Genomic DNA, 19740 nt, shown 5'->3' with positions numbered 1-19740 from the left:
AAACTTTTAAGGGTATGTATGTGTGTGTGTTCACATGTGTATGATGTGTGTGTGTGTGTGTGTGTGTGTGTGTGTACATGCATGCCATGGTGTACATGTGGTGGTCAGAGGATAACTTACAGGAGTTGCTTCTCTTCTCCACTGTGTGGGTCTTGGGGCTCAAACTCAGGTCCTCGAAGTTGGCAGCCCACATTTTACCCACTGAGCCATCTTGTCAGCCCTAGATGATGTCTTAATCTTTTTCATCTATAGATGTTTTAACAAATTTATAGTTTTTTTTTGACAAGTCATATTCATTTATTTCCCTAACTCAGTTAATATATGAAATCAATATGTTAGATAATTAATGATGAAAAGCTGGTTCTATTAGCAGATTCTAGGGCATATGTTTTAAACAGTAAAACTCTAGAAAAAGGAGAGTTGTTGTTTGTTTTTTGAGACAGGGTTTCTCTGTGTAGCCCTGTCTGTTCTGGAACTAGCTCTGTAGACCAGGCTGGTTTCGAACACACAAATGTCTGCCTGCTTCTTCCGAGTGCTGGGATCAAAGGTATCCACCACCACCACCCTGCAGAAAGGGAGATATTTAAGGAAAGGAGAGCAGATAAGTATAGTGACTACTGCGGTTCTTGTTGCTGAGCACAGGATACAGATGGAGCAGCTCGATAGATCGAGTGAGCCATTGTTTGACATAACACAAATCCGTGTTTTGGTATTTGACTACCATTCCTTTTTATTATGCTTTTCAATATGTTTGTAAATACGTTTTACAAATCTGTCAGTTTAGTTTCTGTTCCTAGTAACAGAATGCCACAGGCTAGGTGAGTTACAAAGAAAAGTGATTTAGAGGCTGGAGAGATGGCTCAGTGGTTAAGAGCTAGTACTGTTCTTCCAGAGTTTGGTTCCCAGCACCCTTTTTGGGTGACCTCCAACCATTCGTAAATCTAGCTCCAGAAGATCCACCACCTCTAGTTTCTGAGGCCTCCACACTCATGTGTACATAAAGACACATTAGCACACATAATTATAATAACTTAAAATCTTTAAGAGAAAGAAAATAGGTTTATTTTGGTTCTGGAGTTGCAACATTGAGTGGCCACATCTGGTGATGGCCTTCCAGCTGGCAGAGACCTAGAGTGGTGCCGGACATCCCGTGGTTAGAGATGAATTATGCATGTCCTAAGACTCTTCTGGCCTTTCTTTTTATCTGGCCAACAGGAAAGTGAAGGGACCTTATCAAATCCTAATCACCTGAGGCTTTAGCTCAGCACCACCACAGTTGGGTCAAATTTCCATCCTTTTAACTCCCCACAAATGGGGATTAAATTTCAGCACATGAGACCTCAGAGGATAATCAAACCAAGAAGGATCATAATAAAGAATAAACAGCTATAATTTCTATGCTCTAATACAAGCATGGTCTACATACAATATTTTAAATATTAATACATATAAATCCACAGTAAGGCAACCATTCCATTTTATTTATAAAGATGTATCTGTTTATTTTTATATATGTGTGTTAGTGTGTGTTATGTGGGTGCTGGATCTGAACTCTTGTCTTTCTGATTATGCAGCAAGGGCCTTAACCACTGAGGTATCTTTCCAGCTACCATTTTTCTATTTTAAAAGATGAAGCTGAGGACTAAGGATGTAGCTTTACATCCTGAGTCCAATCCCTGACAACACACACACACACACACACACACACACACACACACACACACACACAGAGAGAGAGAGTAAATAAAAATAGATCCAGTTAAGTTAAAGACAAAACTTTATTGCTAGGCTAATGATGTGTCAAGGGCATTCCCCGCATGGCTTATTCCAAATCCTTGGGAACAGCCCCAGCAAAGCCTTTCCAGGGCCATATATTTGTAAAAATTTGCAAGCCTGGCATGGTGATTCATCCTTTTTCTAGGATTTTACTATTTAAAAGCTATACACTGGAATTTGCTGATGAAACTTCAGCTTGTAATTATTAACTATCTGAGGTGATGTTGGTTTTATATATTAACTGGGGTGGGAAAATAAGCAAATGAGTGTGACTTGTAAAAAGTGTTAACAATGAACCTGCTAAAATGTTTGTAGATAGAAAATCATCTAGGGCTACGTGTTTATAATATTTGCAAACCTGGTGTGGTGGTTCATGTTCAGAGTTCCAGGCCAACTTAGTCTACCTAGTGAGACTGTCTCAAAGTAAATAAATGAAGAACAGAATATGTAAACATTTCCTTGCGATTGGTTAAGACCATTGTGGGACTCAGACTCTCTGCTCTCTTATGTCTGCTGTGCAGTTTGGCAATTGACAGTGTGTTTAGGGAATGTGGTAGCTGACACCTACTTCTGGGTGTAACTAGGCATATCTTTGAAGGAACTGCTTTCAGGAAGTGTGCGCTGCCCACTTGGCACTGTGACACGGAAATGTGAGACCAAAAATCCTGATGTGATCTGAGTGTGTCCCAAGGCTCCAGACAGCCAGAGGCGATAAGGGTCTAGAAAGTATGGAGCCAGAAGCTGGACTGTGGGACTTGCAGACATGCAAGACTATAAGCAGAGCTTCCCCTTGTCACTCCCCTGTCAAGATGGATGCTCTCTCCTGTCAGGAGAATACAATGATAAATGCACTGCTTTCCTCCTCTTTTGGATGAGAATTGTGCCAGATAAAAATGGTCTAGTCCCTGTGTTTATACGCCACACATATGAGGACTGTCCCCACACAGTGGCGTGGACCTGGCGCACTTAGGCTTTAAACGTTAATTTGGTTCAAATGAAATAGCACTCACAGTTGGACATGGTGGTGCTTATCTGGAGTCTCAGCTGCTGAGGTAGCAGAGGCAGGAGAATTGCTTGAGCCCAGGAATTTGGATCAGTCTAGAAAATGTAGTGAGACCTTGTCTCAAAAGAAAAAAAAAAAAAAAAGAAAAGAAAGAGAGAAAGAAAAGAGCAAACTTGGATGACGAAGCATCAATCAATGGTAGTGTGCTTGTTTAGATGCTTGGGAGCCTGGATTTTATCCTTCCCCTCCACTCCACGTGTTGAAGGAAAGCTGAAATAACATATTACTAAGATGTAGCACGATAGGATTGGCAAGATGACTCCACAGGCAAAGCTGCTTTTTCAGCGATGACAGAATTCAATCCTCAGAATCTATGTAAAGGAGGAAGGGGAGACTTGACCGTCAATGGACACCATGGCATGTTCACCCCCTAAAATCAGGTGTATTACTAATAAATAAAACAAAATAAAAAATGTAGTAGTAGAGAAAGGAAAAAGCACTTCATGACACAATTCCCACACCACTTTCTCCACTATATGCAGTGTAATTTGATCACACATTTATGCATTTCAATGCAGTATGACAATGATTTAAGAAGATAATTGAGTTCTTAATTTTGTATTTTTTCTTTGAGTATAAAGAAAAAAGGGAAATTAGAGGGGTTTTAAGGCAATTGCTGAAACTTCATGCAATTTTCTGTTTTATATGGTGTTTAATATGCTTATTGGAGTCTTTCTTTTGTTTTTTTGTTTTTTGTTTTTTTGAGACAGGGTCTTACTTTGTATCCCTGATTGGTGATCTGGAACTCACTATGTACACCACAGAAATATGTTTGTCTGTGCTGGGATTAAAGGCATGTGCCACCATGCCCTGGGGGTTTTCAAATTCTTAGATTGTATTTTGTTGTAATTTATTTTTTTCCAAACATGTATTGTTCTTTGTTCCTGAGTTTATATTTGTGACTTCGCATTCTTTTTTTCTAAACAGTGGTTGCCTGTGTGTGAGAGTGCATGTGTGAGCATGTGTATTTGTTGTCGTTGAATGGATTCAAGACCCACGCTATGGAGCCCGGGGGGTGGTGGTGGTGGTGGTGGTGGTGGTGGTGGTGGTGGTGGTGGAGGGTGGTGGGGGTGGGTGGAGTGGTGGGGGTGGGTGGAGTGGTGAGTAGGGAGCGGACTACGTGACACTTTGACACTCTTGGCTAACAACCCAGGTATGGGGAGACAGCGGCCCATTCTGGGAATGTATTCTGAAGATTAAGCTGACATAACGATTGCCCTCTGAATACCTCTGCTTGTACCCATAGAGTGGGGGAGGCGGGTAGCGGGGAAACAGGACAGAGGAGGGGGGAGGGACGGACGGACTTACCAGATGTCCAGAAATAACTCGGTGACTTAAAAAAAAAAGAAAGAAAGAAAGAAAGAAAGAAAGAAAGAAAGAAAGAAAGAAAGAAAGAAAGAAAGAAAGAAAGAAAGAAAGAAAAAGAACGAAAGAAAAAACCCTAATCACTGAGCTCAATTTGAGAAGGTATGAGAATCATAGGCTAAAGTCTCTATTTAAAAAAATCAAAGGGAATGAGAAAACAAAGACAAACGGAACTGAATGGAGGGCGTGTGTTAGGTAAGAGGCCCTCTCGGACTTATTTGGGAGGAACAAAAGGTTCCCTCCCGGCCTATTGTGGTATGGAAAGCCAAGGCTCCGGGCCCCTGGCTTGCAGGGTGCTCGTGTGTCTATTGGGCAGAAATGCTATTGTTCTTCCATAATTCCCAAGGGGCCTTGTCGCTGGGGAAGCTCCCACTCGCCTCTCATGAGGCCTTGCTTATTTCTCCACTGGTGGGTCAGGGAGCTGGAATTTCTAAGGGGCAGTTCTGGCGTCGGGGACTCTTTGAAATTCAACTCATCTGCAGCTTATGAAACCATGCTGCAGGAGTTCACCAGAGAAGAGGCCAGACAAAACCCTGGACCTGAGTGCAGAGAACTAAACGCTGAAGTAGGCAAATGACCGAGGCCTGGACTCCAAAACCCAAGAAAGTCTGCAAAACGTAAACACCTAGAGTCTCTGCTCACTCTTGTACAAGGTCATTATCATTGTTATCTTCCTGTTTCTTGTAATTTAAAGGATCATATGAGCCAGATGTGGTGGTACAGGCCTTTAATCCCAGCACTCAGGAAGCAGAGGCAGATAGATCTCTGAGTTCTAGGCCTGGTCTACAAAGTGAATTCCAGGACAGCCAGAGGCTACATAGTGAGGCTATATCTAAAAAAAAAAAAAAAAAAAGGTAAAAGAAAGAGAATATTATAGGGTCCTTACTGGAATACAATAGAAAACTACTGCTAAAGGGTCAGGCATAGTGACCACAATTTTAATCCCAGCACTCAGGAGGTAGAGGCAGACACAGGTGGCCTATATAGTGAGAACATGTCTTGAAAAGGAAAAAAAAAAAGTCTAATTTTTCATTTTAGGATTTATTTTATTTAATATGTATGCTTTGCCTGCACGTATGTCACAGTGTGCCTGGTGCCCACTGTGGTGGTTTGAAAGAAAATGGTCCCCAAAGGGAGTGGCACTATTGGGAGGTGTGGCCTTGTTGGAGTAGGTGTGACCTTGGTGGAGGAAGCATGCCACTGTAGGGCGGGCTTTGAGGTCTCCTATGCTCAAGCTACACCCAGTGTCACAGTCTATTTCCTGTTGACTTCTGATCAAGATGTAGCCAGCACAATGTCTGCCTCTGTATCCCTGCCATAATGATAATGACTGAACCTCTGAACTGTAAGCTGCCGCCTCAATGAAATGTTTTCCTTTATAAAAGTTGCTGTGGTCATGGAGTCTCTTCACAGCAAATAGAAACCCTAACTAAGACACCCAGAGGCCAGACGATGGAGTAGGGTCCCCAGGAAATAGAGTTACAGATGGTTGTGGGCCGCCATGTGGACCCTCTGGAAGGACAGCCAGGGCTCTTAACTGCTGAGCCGGCACTCCAGCCTCAAAATATGGCTAATTTTGAGCTGTGTTTAGAAAGTGTTTGTATTTCAGTACAGTCCCGAAGTTTCCATTTGACAAGTTCTCTCCCTAGGACAGCCGTAATAATATGACTGCCAAGTATCCCATGGTGCTTGTTTTGAAAATAGTTTGCATGTTTTAGGCGAAGGGCACACGTTAGCACTTCAGATCACAATAACACAGGCTCACATTTCAGTGACTTTAATTCACATCCATCTCACAACTTGGCAGAAAGATTTTCTTCCCCCACCCAATCTTCATTTGCTCTGGTCACTCTGAGAATTCTATTTTTAGAAAAAAGGTACTTTGGAAAGAAGTGCCAAGGAAGATTTCAAAAGATATTATCTTGAAGCCTATGAATGCTTTTCAGATTTCTTCTTAGGCAATGAGATACTTGTTGATTTCCGTGGGAGGGCCCTTCTTGCCTGGACTAGAAAAGCAAAGAAGGGAAGAAAAGAAATGGAAATGCATCTGATCAATTCAGGGAATCTTTTCTTAGTTGTTTTCTTCTGGGAGGAAAGAACATGCATGTGAAAGGGAAGAATTATTGGCTGACTCCTGCTAGTATTATATTTCATATTTTAATTTAAAGTTTACCTGTATACTCAGAACTCTATATAAAGAAGGGGGTAGGGTCTGAATACTGAGACTGAATCCAAAGCACACCTGATGCAGGTGACTGCAGCGGCCCCTTCACCCTCCCGCGTCCTCTCTTTCTTGGTGGGAGTGCAGCGCTCTGTGGAGTTCCTCTATGTTGTTTTGATTAATACTTGAGGGGAACGGCTTAAAGCAGAGAATCTATGAGCTCCTCATTTCAGAAGGTTTAGTCTCTCCAGTCTCTCCACATCATGGAGGAGAGAGAGCAGAGTGGAGCATTAGCAGGAAGTGGCCAGGACAAGACATGGCTGACATAGACACGCCCCCAGGGACCTGCTTTCTCCATAAGCCCCCACCTCCCACTGTTCCACCACTTCCTGGTGTTTTTTTTTTTTTTTCAGACTTTGAATCCATTAGTGGATTAAATCATTTGTTAGGACTGATCCTTCATGATTTTTAAAAATATAAACTTGTTTTATATTTATTTATATATTTATTTGTGTGTGTATATTTTGTTTGTGTTCTGACAAATAAAGCTTGCCTGGAGATCAGAGGGTGGATCCAGCCAGTAGTTAACCATAGAGGCCAGGCAGTGGTGGCACACACCTTTAAACCCAGCACTTGGGAGGAGGAAGCAGGAAGAGCAGGAGTTCAAGGCCACCCTGGGCTACATGAGATTGAATCAGTCTAAACAAGAAACAGAGCACTCCTTTTATCCCAGCACTTGGGAGGTGGAGACAGGAATATAAGGTGGGTGGAGACAGGATCCTCTCATTCCGTCTGAGGATTCGTAGAGGTAAGAAGTGACTGTGGCTGCTCTGCTTCTCTGATCTTTCAAGCTTTCACCTTGGATATCTGACTCTGGGTTTTTATTGTTAAGATTAATTAGGTTCACACTTCATCCATGTGTATGTATGTGTGTGAGCATGTGGAGGGCAGAGAACAACTTGTGGGAAGTGCTTCTCACCTTTCACCATGTGTGTTCTGTGGCTCAAACTGAGGTTATCAGGTGTAGATGTAACCAACCGTCTTATTAAATAAGAAACACAGAACCAATGCAAAGAAGAAAGCCAAGAGATCAGAGCTAAGAGCCTTACCCGCCTGCTACAGCTAGTCTCTTAAGCCAAGAGACCTCTCCGAAAGAGAGCTACTTCCTGTCTGTTTGTCTTTATATAGACTTTCTGTTCTGCCTTCTCATTGGTTGTAAAACCAACCACATGACTGCCTGTCACTGTCTGTTGTACAGCCCTCCAGGTCTTCTATGGTATTGAGATTAAAGGCATATGTCTCCAATGCTGGCTGTATCCTTGACCACACAGAGATCTACCTAGCTCTGCCTACCAAGTGCTGGGATTAAAGGCGTGCACCACCATCGCCCAGCTTTTGCTATGGCTCTAATAGCTCTGACCCCCGGGCAACTTTATTAACATACAATTAAAATCACATTTCAGTACAAATAAAATAGAACCATAATCAGGCTTGGTGGCAATACTTTTACTCCCTGAACCATCTTACCAAACCCTTGTTTTTCAAACAGGGTCTCAATATATAACCCAGATGGCATAGAACTCACTCCAGAGAGGACACCAAGCTGGCTTCAAACTTGTAGTGGTCTTGTCTCTGTTTCCCAAGTGCTGGGTTGCAGGTGGGAACTCACCTACCCAGCAGATCTCACGTGACTTACTGTCTATGGAGATATACCCGGAGGTGGGGGTTACAAATCTAGGTGTTTCTCCATCTAGTCAAGCTGGTCCTCAGGCTCGGGCTCAGTTCTTGCAGTTGGTGAAAACTGAACACATCTGAATGGGTTAATTCTTCCCCCTTTGTACTTGCAAAGTCGACAATACTGGGTGCCATGGCACGCAGTCTTAACTTTCCATGCTAGTGTGCGACGAAACTTGAGGAGCATTGAGATGGCACTTCCTGAGGAGTGAAGAGGAAAAAAAAAAAAAGAATCTTAAAGACAGAGATGGGGGGAGGGGGACAGAAAGAGAAAAGTGGTGAAGAACACATACTGCTCTTTCAGAGGATCTGAGTCCAGAGTTTTCAGCACCCATATCAGGCAGCTCACAGCCACCTGTAACTCCAGCTCCAGGGTTTCCCTGTAGCTAGAGTTTTTCTCTCCAGGTCCTGCCAAGCCCCAAAAGTCCCATAGCCCACTTATAAAATAAACATACAGACGCTTATATTATTTAAACTGCTTGGCCATTAGCTCAGGCCTACCATTGTCTAGCTCTTACACTTATACTCAGCCCATTTCTGTTAACCTATATGTCGCCGCATGTTGCCTTTACATGCTGTTCCCTGGACGGCAGGCTGGCGTCTGCTGACTCAGCCTTCTTGTTCCCAGAATTCTCTTCTCTGCATGTCCCGCCTATACTTCCTACCTGGCTACTGGCCAATCAGCATTTTATTTATACAGAGCAATATCCACAGCATTTCCCACACCCTCTTCTGGACTCAGCAGATGTCTGCACTCATGGACACATAGAAGAGACAGAGACAGAGAGACACACATACACACACATCCTGTGTACTCTCCCCCTAAAAAAAAAAACAAAAAACAAAAAACAAAAAAAAAAAAACCAAAAAAACCCCCAAAACCTTGTTCTATTTCAGCAGCCTCAGCTTAGAGGCATTTTTGGAGCATGGAGAGGAGGAGCCAGGTGAAAACTCTAGCTTTCAAGCTGAATCCAGGGAATGAATCAATTTCTGAAATGAAAATAGTTGGTGGGGAAGAGACCAAAGTTAGATTACAGTTGGAATACAGTAGGAAGTACTGAATAAGTCAGAATACAGTTGGGATACAGTAGGAAGTACTGGATAAGTCAGAATACAGTTGGGATACAGTAGGAAGTACTGTAGTTTATTAAAATAAACAAACCGGCAGTGATGGCATACACTTTTAATCCCAGCACTTGGGAAGCAGAGGCAGGTGGATCTCTGAGTCCGAGGCCATCCTGGTCTACAGAGCAAATTCCAGGACAGCCAGGTACCCAGACAAACTCTGTCTCAAAAAACAAAAAACTGAAACAAAACAAAACAAACAAAGAAGAAACGAGGAGTGAGAGGCAAAGCAGAGAGTCTCTGCTGCCTTAGAGGCCCAGCCAGTGTGTGAGGAAGGTTGGAGTGTCTAGGGGCTGGTGCTATGAGGCTGAAGGAAGCAGACTTCAGGGAAAGCCTATGCAGAGAACCAGTTAACATGGCTGCAGTGCAGGAAAGATATTGGTCTTGTGGTCTGGGTCACACCAGGCACAGGCCTGGAACCTGGAGCATCAAGCTAAATCCTGCTGCCTAGGATGTCCCCGTAAAGCAGTAAACGTAACCTGTTCCAGTTAGATTTCTCTCTTGATTTAAATCGTTGGTATGAGGATCTGCAATTGAGAGTGTATGAAGTTCTGGTAAATCTATTAATGTGGTTCACATGGTTCCTCTTAATCCATCTCTGTCTTATTCCAATTTATTTTTTTACTAAGATTCAATGTGATCCTATGTTAACTTACATCTCTTTTTTTTTTTTTTTTTTTTTTTTTTTTTTTTTTTTTTTTTTTTTAAGGCAGGGTCTCACTGTGTGGCCTTTCCTGGCCTGGAATATAGACCAGTCTGACCACACGCTCACAGAGATCTGCCTGTCTCTGTGCCCCGAGAGTGGAATTAAAGATGACCCATTCCCCCATCCCGTTAGTCTTGAACTCATAGCACCTATGACTAACTGCTTGAGACATGGACAAGATTGGGACTGTCAATACTCTGCCATGGATGGGGAGGAATTCACCCCATCCTGAGGATCTGTAGGCAGCTGGGGGAGGGGAGACATTTCCTTTAGTGGTGTAGCCACTCATGAGGTGCCCACACTCCTGTAAGCTCTAAGGAAACTCACTGGGTCACAGTAGAAACAAAATAAGCAAAATAAAATGACATGAAAGCAGGGGTGGGGTGAGGTGGGGTGGGGTGGGGTGGGGTGGGGTGGGGTGGGGTGGGGTGGGGTGGGGTGTCGGCAAGAAAGGGTCAGCGGGAGTAGAAGGGGGTTGAGAGAGAGTAAAGGGGGTGAATATGATCAAACTACATTGTATACATTATGAAAATGACCGTGAACTCCGTTATTATGTATAATTAATGTACTGAAGTAAACACAATTTAAAAAATGTAACTGACTATTTGCTTCCTGTTAAGTTCTCTCAGCAGTGTAGCCTCGGGGCAAAACCCAATCCTCAACATACCTGTAAATCCTTACGTGGTAATCCTTGCCTAATCCATCTAGCCATTTCTGCCCTCCGGGCACAGTGGCCTTTGTGCAGCTGTACAGGGTCTGCGCACCTGCTTCCCACTGGCTTCTGCTTCCATCTCTCTGCTCCATTTGTTTACAGAGGCAGGAGCTTGTCTGTCAGCTCACAGGTCAAAACTCACTGCTTCATGCAGCAGGATCCAGGTGAAGTCTCCTGTCCTGTGCTCTCCTGTAACTCTCTAGTCATCTTCAAAGCAATGATCATAAGAGTTACCAGAATGCTAAGTGTACAAAGCCCGTGAGATGGCTCTGTGGGTAGAAGTGCTTGCTGCCAGGCCAGTGACCTGAGTTAGGTCCCTAGAACTGATTTTGGCAGGTTGTCCTTTGACTTCAGCACTTGAAATATGGCACAGCTCCCCCCGCACCAATAAAATAGATACAAATATAGAGAAAATGAAGTGCACAATTAGTTATCAGACAGTAGTCTCCTTGTCTAAGAATACAGTTGGAATACTAGGCTCAGGTCACATGCAGATCACATTCTTTTGCCTCCTTGATACCTAACAGTCATGAGACTTCTTTTGTGCAGAGGTATTTTGCAAATGATGGAGTCCATGGCATAAAGGCTGGGCATCTCACCACCATGTCCTAGATCATGATGGAGTCAGGAGTCAGCTCTGTCCTCTTATGACAGTGTAGTATAAGAGAGCGTCTTAGCAAAGCATGTGTCACACAGAATAGAATAAAAATGATGTAATGGAAGAATAATGCTAGTATCTGTGGCTCATTCAATTCATTTTCTACTAAATTCACTTTCCCAAGTTTCTTATTTTTATGTCTACTAGAATTTGAACCTAGGGGCTCATGCCAGACCAACATTCCTCAATGGAGCTCTATCCTCATTCCTTCTACCCTACCCTAGCCCACCCCACCCCATTTTTTTTATTTTTTTATTTTTTTTTTTTACTTTTTATTTTGAAACAGTCTCACTAAATTTCCCTGGCTCACTTTAAACTTACCCAGTAGCCCAAGCAAATCTTGAACTCAGATTCCTCCTTCCTCAGCTTCCTGAGGATAATGAGACTACAAAGAGAAAAGACAATATACCAGTCTTCTGGAAATGATAAAGTCATGGTCAAGTTACTAAATTTAACACAATCTACAAGATCTCATTAGTCAACAAACTAGGAGCTTCCACACCCTAGAAGCTTGGGAGTGTTACAAAAAGTCCTGTCTTATCTCTTCATAGTAACCATGGTAACCATGGTTGAAGGGAAGCAGCTATTCTTAACTACTGAAGGCCCCCAGTGGAAGAGTAAATATGTATTGGTTTCCAGCCTACTTTACTCAATTGTCAGAAACTGCTGCACTTGTAGACTGGCGGCAAGTCAAAGCTCTATGTGCCTCTTGACTGTTGTCTTAGTTACTGTTCTATTGTGATAGAACACCATGACCAAGACAACTTAAAAGACATTTAATTGGGCGTTTGCCTATAGTCTCCGGGAGTTAGTTGATGATCCTCAAAGGGAGTGTGGTAGCAGATAGGCAGTCCAGCTCAGGAGCAGTAGCTGAGAGCTCACATCTGATCTGCAAGTTGCAGGCAGAGAGAGAGAGAGAGAGAGAGAGAGAGAGAGAGAGAGAGAGAGACAGAGAGAGAGAGAGAGACAGAGACACAGAGACAGAGACAGAGAGAGAGAGCTGAAACCTTTGAAACCTCAAAGCCCACCCCCCAGTGACACATTTTCTCCAACAAGGCCACACCTCCTAACCCTTCCCAAACAGTTCCACTAATTAGGGATCAAGCGTTCAAACATATGAGCCAATGGGGGCCATTCTCATCCAAACCACAACTGTCTTCCTCTCCCTCTCTGTCCACACTCCCACTCTCACCATCTTGACTTAGACTCTTTAAAATAGGCCCTTTTATAAGTTCGGCAAATCCCTACTCTGTTCTGTGTCTCCTTCCCTTACTCCTCATCTTACTTTCCAGCCAGAGTCAACTTTCTAAAACATAAACAGGGTCATTAACCTTCCCTCATTGAAGACCTTCTATGACTGATTCTTGGTGGCTTGTATAAATGATTTTAAAACTTAAAACATACAACTGGGTCCTGCTTTCAAGCTATAAGTAGAAAAGAGAGGAAAACTGAAAACATGTAAGATAGAATGAGGTGAGAAAGGTGAGTAATAGTCAGGGTCTTGACCATGTGGCTTGGTCTGTTTTCTGTTGTCTTAACAAAATACTTGGTAATGTATAAAGAATAGAGTTTTATTTAGTCCGTGGCTCTGGAAGCTGAGAATCATGACACTAGCAATTGAGGGCTTCCTGGATGCATTGTATCAGGGCAGAAGAAATCACATACAGAGGCAGACCCAGTTCCCTAGCTTGAGTCTCCTCCCCTTTTAGAAAGCCAATAAAGTAACCAAAGGCAAAGTTTTGGAAACATAAAGTTTTGGGGGACACATTCAAACCACAGCACTGAAATTTCCTAGGATACCACTTTGAAATCTGCAGGACTGTATGATAGAGTGGCTCACCTTGTACAGGCCACTCCCTTCAGGAAGGTATCCACATTTGTATAGTATCTGACTATACTGTGCATCCAATGCTGGTCCACCCAGTCTCTTCACTTTGGACTTCCTACATCCTCTAACAGGCCTGGAAATGTCATTCCCCTGCTGGATGATTTTAGTACCGATGTGAATGAAAATTCTCCAGAAAAGTTTTCAGATCTACACCTGCCTGCATAGGCAGCACACTTGGCATGTGGTATTATTGTCTGTCTCCCCTTATTGAAATCAGATAATAATATTTCACTGTGGAGACATCAGTGCCTTCCCCACACTATGCCTGGCTCATAGTTAGGTGTTTCCTGAATGTAAGATGATTTCATTAGCCTATATTAGAAAATAAAATTCAACTTGCAGATTCAACATAAAATCTCATTTGTCATCACCTCTTCCCCACTGCAAAGCACACCTACATATTTCAGACATATTTCCTCCTGATTTGAATAGTGTGATATTGTAATTTGTAATAATTGCCGCAAATACAGTCTTTGCCCCTGCTTAGTGGCACACAGATCCTAAAAACATAGACTCTCTAAAGTGATGGATCTTTTCATATGACAGAGAGGACTGATGGCTGGGGATGCCTGGGTAACCTCATGATGGTTGCCATGGGAACCAGTTACTGATTAAAGGGCTGGAACTTTCAGCCCCCCTCAACCCCCTACCAAATGGGGAGAAGAAGGGCTGGGGGGTGTTGAATTAATCACTAGTGATTAATGATTTAATCAACTCCACCTGTGTAATGAGGCTTTCACAAGTGGCCCAAGGGCAGGGCTTAGAGAGCTTCTGTTTGGTAAGAGGCTCCATTACAGAATGGCTTGCACTCTGGAATCTCAGAGCTTCTGCTCAGAGAGAGGCATTCCTGGATCTGACTTGGCAGCTCTGTGTCCTTTGCCCTTCATCTAGCCCTGTACATCTTTTCTGTTTTCCTGCCCCTGAGTTGGGCCTTTTTATGGTAAGCCAGGACTAGTGTATAAAGTACTTCCCTACATGCTCTGAGCATCTCTAGCCAAGGAGGGAATCTCTGATTCACAGCCAGTTGGCTGAAACACAGGCAAGAACTTAGATTTTTTGGTAGATGCATGCAGTGGTGGGGTCATATGAGATCTGATGCTGTCACCAGGTGGATAGTGTCAGAATTGAGTTAAATTGTGTGACACCAGTAGGTATCTGCAGAGAATTGGATTATTGCTTGATATGGGAAAAATTCACATATCTGATGCCAGAAGTGAAGAGAACTTCTCCTACAGAAAAGGACCTTTCAGCAAGACATTAATATCCATCTCTTGATCTTCAGACTAGACTTCGGATCACTAAGAAAAGCCTGGGGACAATGAGGTCACTCCTTAGAACGTCTGGAGGGGGAAATGTGTCAGGGTTGGTGTCAAGTCTTAAATTAAAAGATCTCTGAGATTAAATTGAGAGAGACCTAAAATTGTTCTCCTTGTTTGGAATGGGAAAAGTATAACTTTCTCAGAACGGAAATTCTAACTCAATATCCACTTGGAGAACCTATTCTTCTTGGGGTAGTCGATATAATATCAGTCAATTGTGGACAAGGTCAATCCCTTAAGTTTCACTCCTCCTGACTCAGTGATCAGACTCAAGTACATTAAAGGTCAAATCAGGTGCTTGCTTTTCTGAAGGTCAAACTCAGGTGCTTGGTTTCCTTCAGGGTACCGATTCCAGGCCTGGCTGATTTCACATTTTGTTCATTACATAAGACATCTTGTATTCCACTAATTTCCATAAGGAGACTCTTTCTAACAGTCGTTACACTAACACAAAATCTTCTAGTAATGATGGCAGCATGGATGACCTAAGGTGTGTATATTTACATTGATGGTCTCCCGTAGTTGATTCATACTGACCATCTTCCTGCTTTGAACCCTGCTCACTGTTCCTGGTATTTCAATTTGTGATTTAGGTAGCTAACCAAGCCTTAGAAAATTGCCAAAGCCAATATGTTCATGGTGTCATGTTGGTTATGTCAACCGGACTTCACATGCTGTAGACATCTGAAGGCACAGGAAAATGTGCCCGTCTCTCAAACAATTCTGGTCACTGGATTTGTTTTGCCTCAGTCTTCCTCTTCTTAGCGTCCAAATAACCCTTTCTCTTGCCACCCTCCTGCCAGAAGTGCATGGAGATGTTGCAGGTTGTACCTCCTAAAGGTCCCAGAGGGAGGGCTGCCCAGATCTCAGCTCTGACCTGAGGCTGAAAGTTCTGTTTCCTGCCTCGGAGAAAATGAAGGCAAAGTATCAGGAAGCAGGACTAGGGCCTCTCTGCAGTGTCCTCTACCACTGTGCTGCTGTGTGATTTTCCTTCCACACAACCCAGAAGGGGAAAACAAGCTTGCGTTTAGTTAGAATAAGGCCACATTACAGCATAAGGAAGCCGGAGCCACACAGCTGGGGCTAGGAACATAAATATGACAGTGGAGCCACTACAGAGCAGGGACTAGGTCCACTGACCACACAGAATGACCTCAGCCGATGACAGCAGGCAGTGTGTCTGAATTTGTTGTTTACATCTAGACGATGACTCAAACCCAGCCAAGAGTTTGTCATTTCCGAGCTCTGGTTCTGCCATATTAGTGGTCCTTTGGGACCATAGTGGACTTCGCTAAACTGTCTGGATTAGAGGAGGGTGAGGAGGGAGGGTGAGGAGGGTGAGGAGGGAGAGGAGGGAGGGTGAGGAGTGTGAGGAGGGAGGGTGAGGAGGGTACTGAAAGAGCTGAGGACACATCACCCTGCACTTCAGACATCATGTCCTGTAGGAGCACTCCTCTTAAGCCAGGGGACAACAAAGATCTGGTTCCTCAAAAACTACCAATAGGAGGGAAATAACCTTCCAGACAAAAGCCACTGTTCTCCTTTGTGACAAGAACCCCCTGACAAGTTGGGTAAGAGAGACATTTCAATTAGCCAAATATAAATGTTTATGAGTTAATCTTGTCACTTTTCCTTCCTTTAATAATCTAGTTTACTCTCATTTTAATTCCACAATCAGGTCAGAAGACAGCCTTGGATGGCGGTCTCCATCTCTCGCTTTGTTGAAGACAGTATCTCATCGTTTGTTGCCTCATGTGGTGGCTGACTGGCTGGTTAGCTTCTGGGTGCTCTCCAGTCTCCACCTCCCATCTCTCCACAGAGGCACTGGAATTACAGATGAACATTTCCATGCCTCCCTTTAACCCAAGGTTCTGAGGCTGGGAGCTCAGGTGTGCAAGGGCTTTACCCACTGAGCCATCTCCCCAGCCTGAACTAAGTTTATTTTGACTGTTTTACTTGGAATGTGCTGTGTTTGAACAGACTCTAAATTAGCCTAGATCTCTTGTTCCACCAAACCTGATGACCCAAGTGCTGTGGGATGGTCTGTATGTCAAATGTGTTGCTGATTGGTCAATAAATAAATCACTGATTGGCCAGTGGCCAGGCAGGAAGTATAGGCGGGACTAACAGAGAGGAGAATTGAGAGAACAGGAAGCTGGGTGGGAGAGACACTGCCAGCCGCCACGATGACAAACAGCATGTGAAGATGCCGGTAAGCCACGAGCCATGTGGCAAGTATAGATTAATGGAAATGGATTAATTTAAGCTGTAAGAGCAGTTAGCAAGAAGCCTGCCACGGCCATACAGTTTGTAACCAATATAAGTCTCTGTGTTTACTTGGTTGGGTTTGAGTGGCTGTGGGACTGGCAGGTGAGAGAGATTTGTCCTGACTGTGGGCCAGGCAGGAAAACTCTAGCTACACCCAAGTATCTCCCGGGAACCATCTGATGGAAGGAGAGAGCCAGCTCCTGTAAAGTGTCCTCTGATCTCCACAAGTGTGTCAAGTGAGTGTCCATATTACACACGTACCTGTGTGCACACTAAATAAATGAATACAAATAAAAAGAAAAAAGTGAACTTGATAAGTTACCAAAACATGTTTTAAAAAATGGAGAAATTAGGAGGCCTGTCTTTAAGGGCATTGGGAAGATTTAAACACTGACTAATGGTAAGTGTTTAGAGCAGTTAGGATGATACATTATTAGTGGTAATTTGGAATATCCATGTAGCTTCTGTCCCAAATTGAGCCATTGGGTTATATTGGCTTATGTCTTCCTCCTCCATGGTCTATGGTTCACTCTCAGAGGAGAAAAATCACAGTCACTGGTAAAATCCCTCAGACTTTAACTTGAACCAGCAAGGCTGCTGAAGATGTAGACAGTAAGGCCTCCTGATTAGGGATTCCGCTTCAATAGCCTGATGTTATGTCCCCTAATTTGCATTTCTAATACTTACCTGGGATGGGGCTACAGTTGCTTTGGAAACCACATGCTCCTGTAGCTTCCTGAGAAAGCTTCTAAAAGAAGAAACTTGGGAGACTTGCTCATCCATCTCAAATTGTAGCTGACTGATAATTTGAATGGAATTCTAAATGGAAAATTATTGTCTTTGGGAATTCTTGACCTGTTGTTGAGCAGTGAATACTTTCATTCAGGATAACTGACAGTGTGATTTGCCTTTTCTCTGTGTAAACATTTAGTGTTTTTTAAAAACAATTTTATAAATTTCATTATTAAAAAACAAACAAACTTGTGAATAAATAAAAGCATCACACACCTGAATGAACCAAACCCAAAGTTTAACAACTTGGTGGACTTTATACAGTTAGAACAGGCATTCAGAATGGAAGCGGTGAAGCTTCACATCAGATTTTACACTTTCAGTTTCAAATACGTTGGTGAAGCTTCACATCAGATTTTACACTTTCAGTTTCAAATACGTTGTATGCATTTAGTATTTTTGAATGTTGCGAAGTCTTAAGGTGTTTTCCTGTAATAAGCCTTGATGTGTGTAAATATGATATAATTTGTTGGTACTTGTGGTGGTTTGAAGGAAAATGGCCCCCAAAGGGAGTGGCACTATTAGGAGGTGTGGCCTTGTTGGAGGAAGTGTGTCACTGTGGGGGTGGGCTTTGAAGTCTTTGCTCAAGCTTCCCTCAGTGTGACTGTCAGTGAAGACTCTAAGCCCCAGCACCATGTCTGCCTGCATGCTGCCATGTTCCCACTGTGATGATACTGGACTGAACCTCTGAAATTGTAAGTGAGCTACCCTCAATTAAATGCTTTTCTTATAAGAGTTGTCATGGTCATGGTGTCTCTTCACAGCAATAAAACCCTAACTAAGACAGTACTCCCCATTCAGACTCCTTCAGTCTAAAATTAATCTCTTTCAATTCCAGTAACTTTCCTCAATAATTTCTTTTTATCCATTGTCTCAATTCTCTCATCCTGGAATGTTCTGCTACTTGAACACTGAATTTTCTTGTAGATATTTACTTCTCAGCTTATTTCTGTATTTTTTTTTAACTTTTTAATACTTTTATTTCCCTTTAGACATCTTTAACTTTACTGTTTGAAAATTTGGTGGACATTTTCACCTTCTACCATTTTTGTTTGTTTGTTCTGAGACATCTCACGTAGTTCAGGCTGGCCCCAAACTCCATATGACCTTGAGTTACATGGTCCAGGCTGGCCCTAAACTCCCCGTGAGCTTGAGCTCAGGACCCTCCTGTCTCCACCTTCCAGACACTGTAATTATAAGTTAAGCAAACACTCCTACACCTGGATATTCAAAGCCTGGGATTGGAACCAGGATTATGTGAAAGCCAGGCAAACACTCTACCGAGCTACCTCCCAGCCCCAAACTCTAGTCTTTCAATGAAGAGGCTCTGCTAACTTCAGTCTAAGACGATTGTTCTGTGTTTTCTCTCTGTGGTCAGTTTCCTTGAAGATGGTTCTCTTGTCTCTTGTTTGATGTTTATACTCTAGGCATCCCTCATTTGGGGAACAAATGAGAAAAAGGCATTCATTCATGTTGCTTTTCAGATGGGAGATTTCACTCTGAATCCCAGTTTTCTTTATGGAACACACCTGGTTCCAGGCACTCCAGTTTTCTGTTTTGTTTCTGAGACAGGGTAGCCGCCGCTGGCCTGGAACTTGCTCAGCATCTTTCTGAGTCCTGTGTGGGCCCTCAGTCATGCACCGTCATGCCTAGCTCCAGATTCTTCTATTTTGGTTTCTTCAAAAAGAAGCTTCTAGTCTTCTGTCCGGCTGGTGGTGGGGGTGGAGGGGGCAGGCCTAGCCAAAGGAACTTGGGGAATGGATTTAGAGTTTTGTTTCTTCTTACACCAGGTTTTCAACCAACAGTCCTGTGTTCTTACCTGCTTGAACACCCCTTTCATAGGCACTTTGTTTCTCCAGAGTCTCTCTGGGGTTCGTGGCAGAATTCACTTATTTTTAATTTAGTTTTTCCTTTGACTTACCATGCAAGCTCTAAACACTTGGTTGCTCTGACTCCGTGCGGCTGTTTTGAAGCAGCATGGAAGGATGTGAGCCCCTTACTCATCAGTCTGATTGATGTCTCTTGCCAGCTGAGGGCCTTTTCTTTGCTAAGCACTTGCTCAAACTCAGCCGCTTGATGCTCTCACACTCGTCTTTCTCATCTTCATTTTCAATTATTTCCTAAACCTAAACCTCACTCCCTCATTGCTCCGGGCTTAGTCCAGGCCTATTCC

At 43.2% G+C, this 19740-nt stretch overlaps 2 long non-coding RNA genes across 3 annotated transcripts; both read right to left on the bottom strand.

Moving 5' to 3' along the window:
• Nucleotides 1–5965: 5965 nt before the first annotated feature.
• Nucleotides 5966–8296, bottom strand: LOC131906208 (uncharacterized). The gene is made up of 2 exons (XR_009378135.1): nt 8062–8296; nt 5966–6210 (listed from the first exon to the last, which is right to left on the bottom strand). It is a non-coding gene; the product is annotated as an uncharacterized LOC131906208 (long non-coding RNA).
• Nucleotides 8297–8980: 684 nt separating this feature from the next.
• LOC131906207 (uncharacterized) lies at nt 8981–12019 on the bottom strand. 2 transcript variants are annotated; one of them, XR_009378133.1, is made up of 4 exons: nt 11950–12019; nt 11622–11685; nt 10598–10849; nt 8981–9089 (listed from the first exon to the last, which is right to left on the bottom strand). It is a non-coding gene; the product is annotated as an uncharacterized LOC131906207 (long non-coding RNA). The 2 variants fall into 2 exon arrangements; XR_009378134.1 differs by having other exon boundaries at nt 10695–10849.
• Nucleotides 12020–19740: the final 7721 nt, after the last annotated feature.

Source organism: Peromyscus eremicus, chromosome 3, assembly GCF_949786415.1.
Source record: "Peromyscus eremicus chromosome 3, PerEre_H2_v1, whole genome shotgun sequence".
NCBI classification, from domain to species: Eukaryota; Metazoa; Chordata; class Mammalia; order Rodentia; family Cricetidae; genus Peromyscus; species Peromyscus eremicus.
This window is presented reverse-complemented; position numbering and strand designations above follow the sequence as displayed.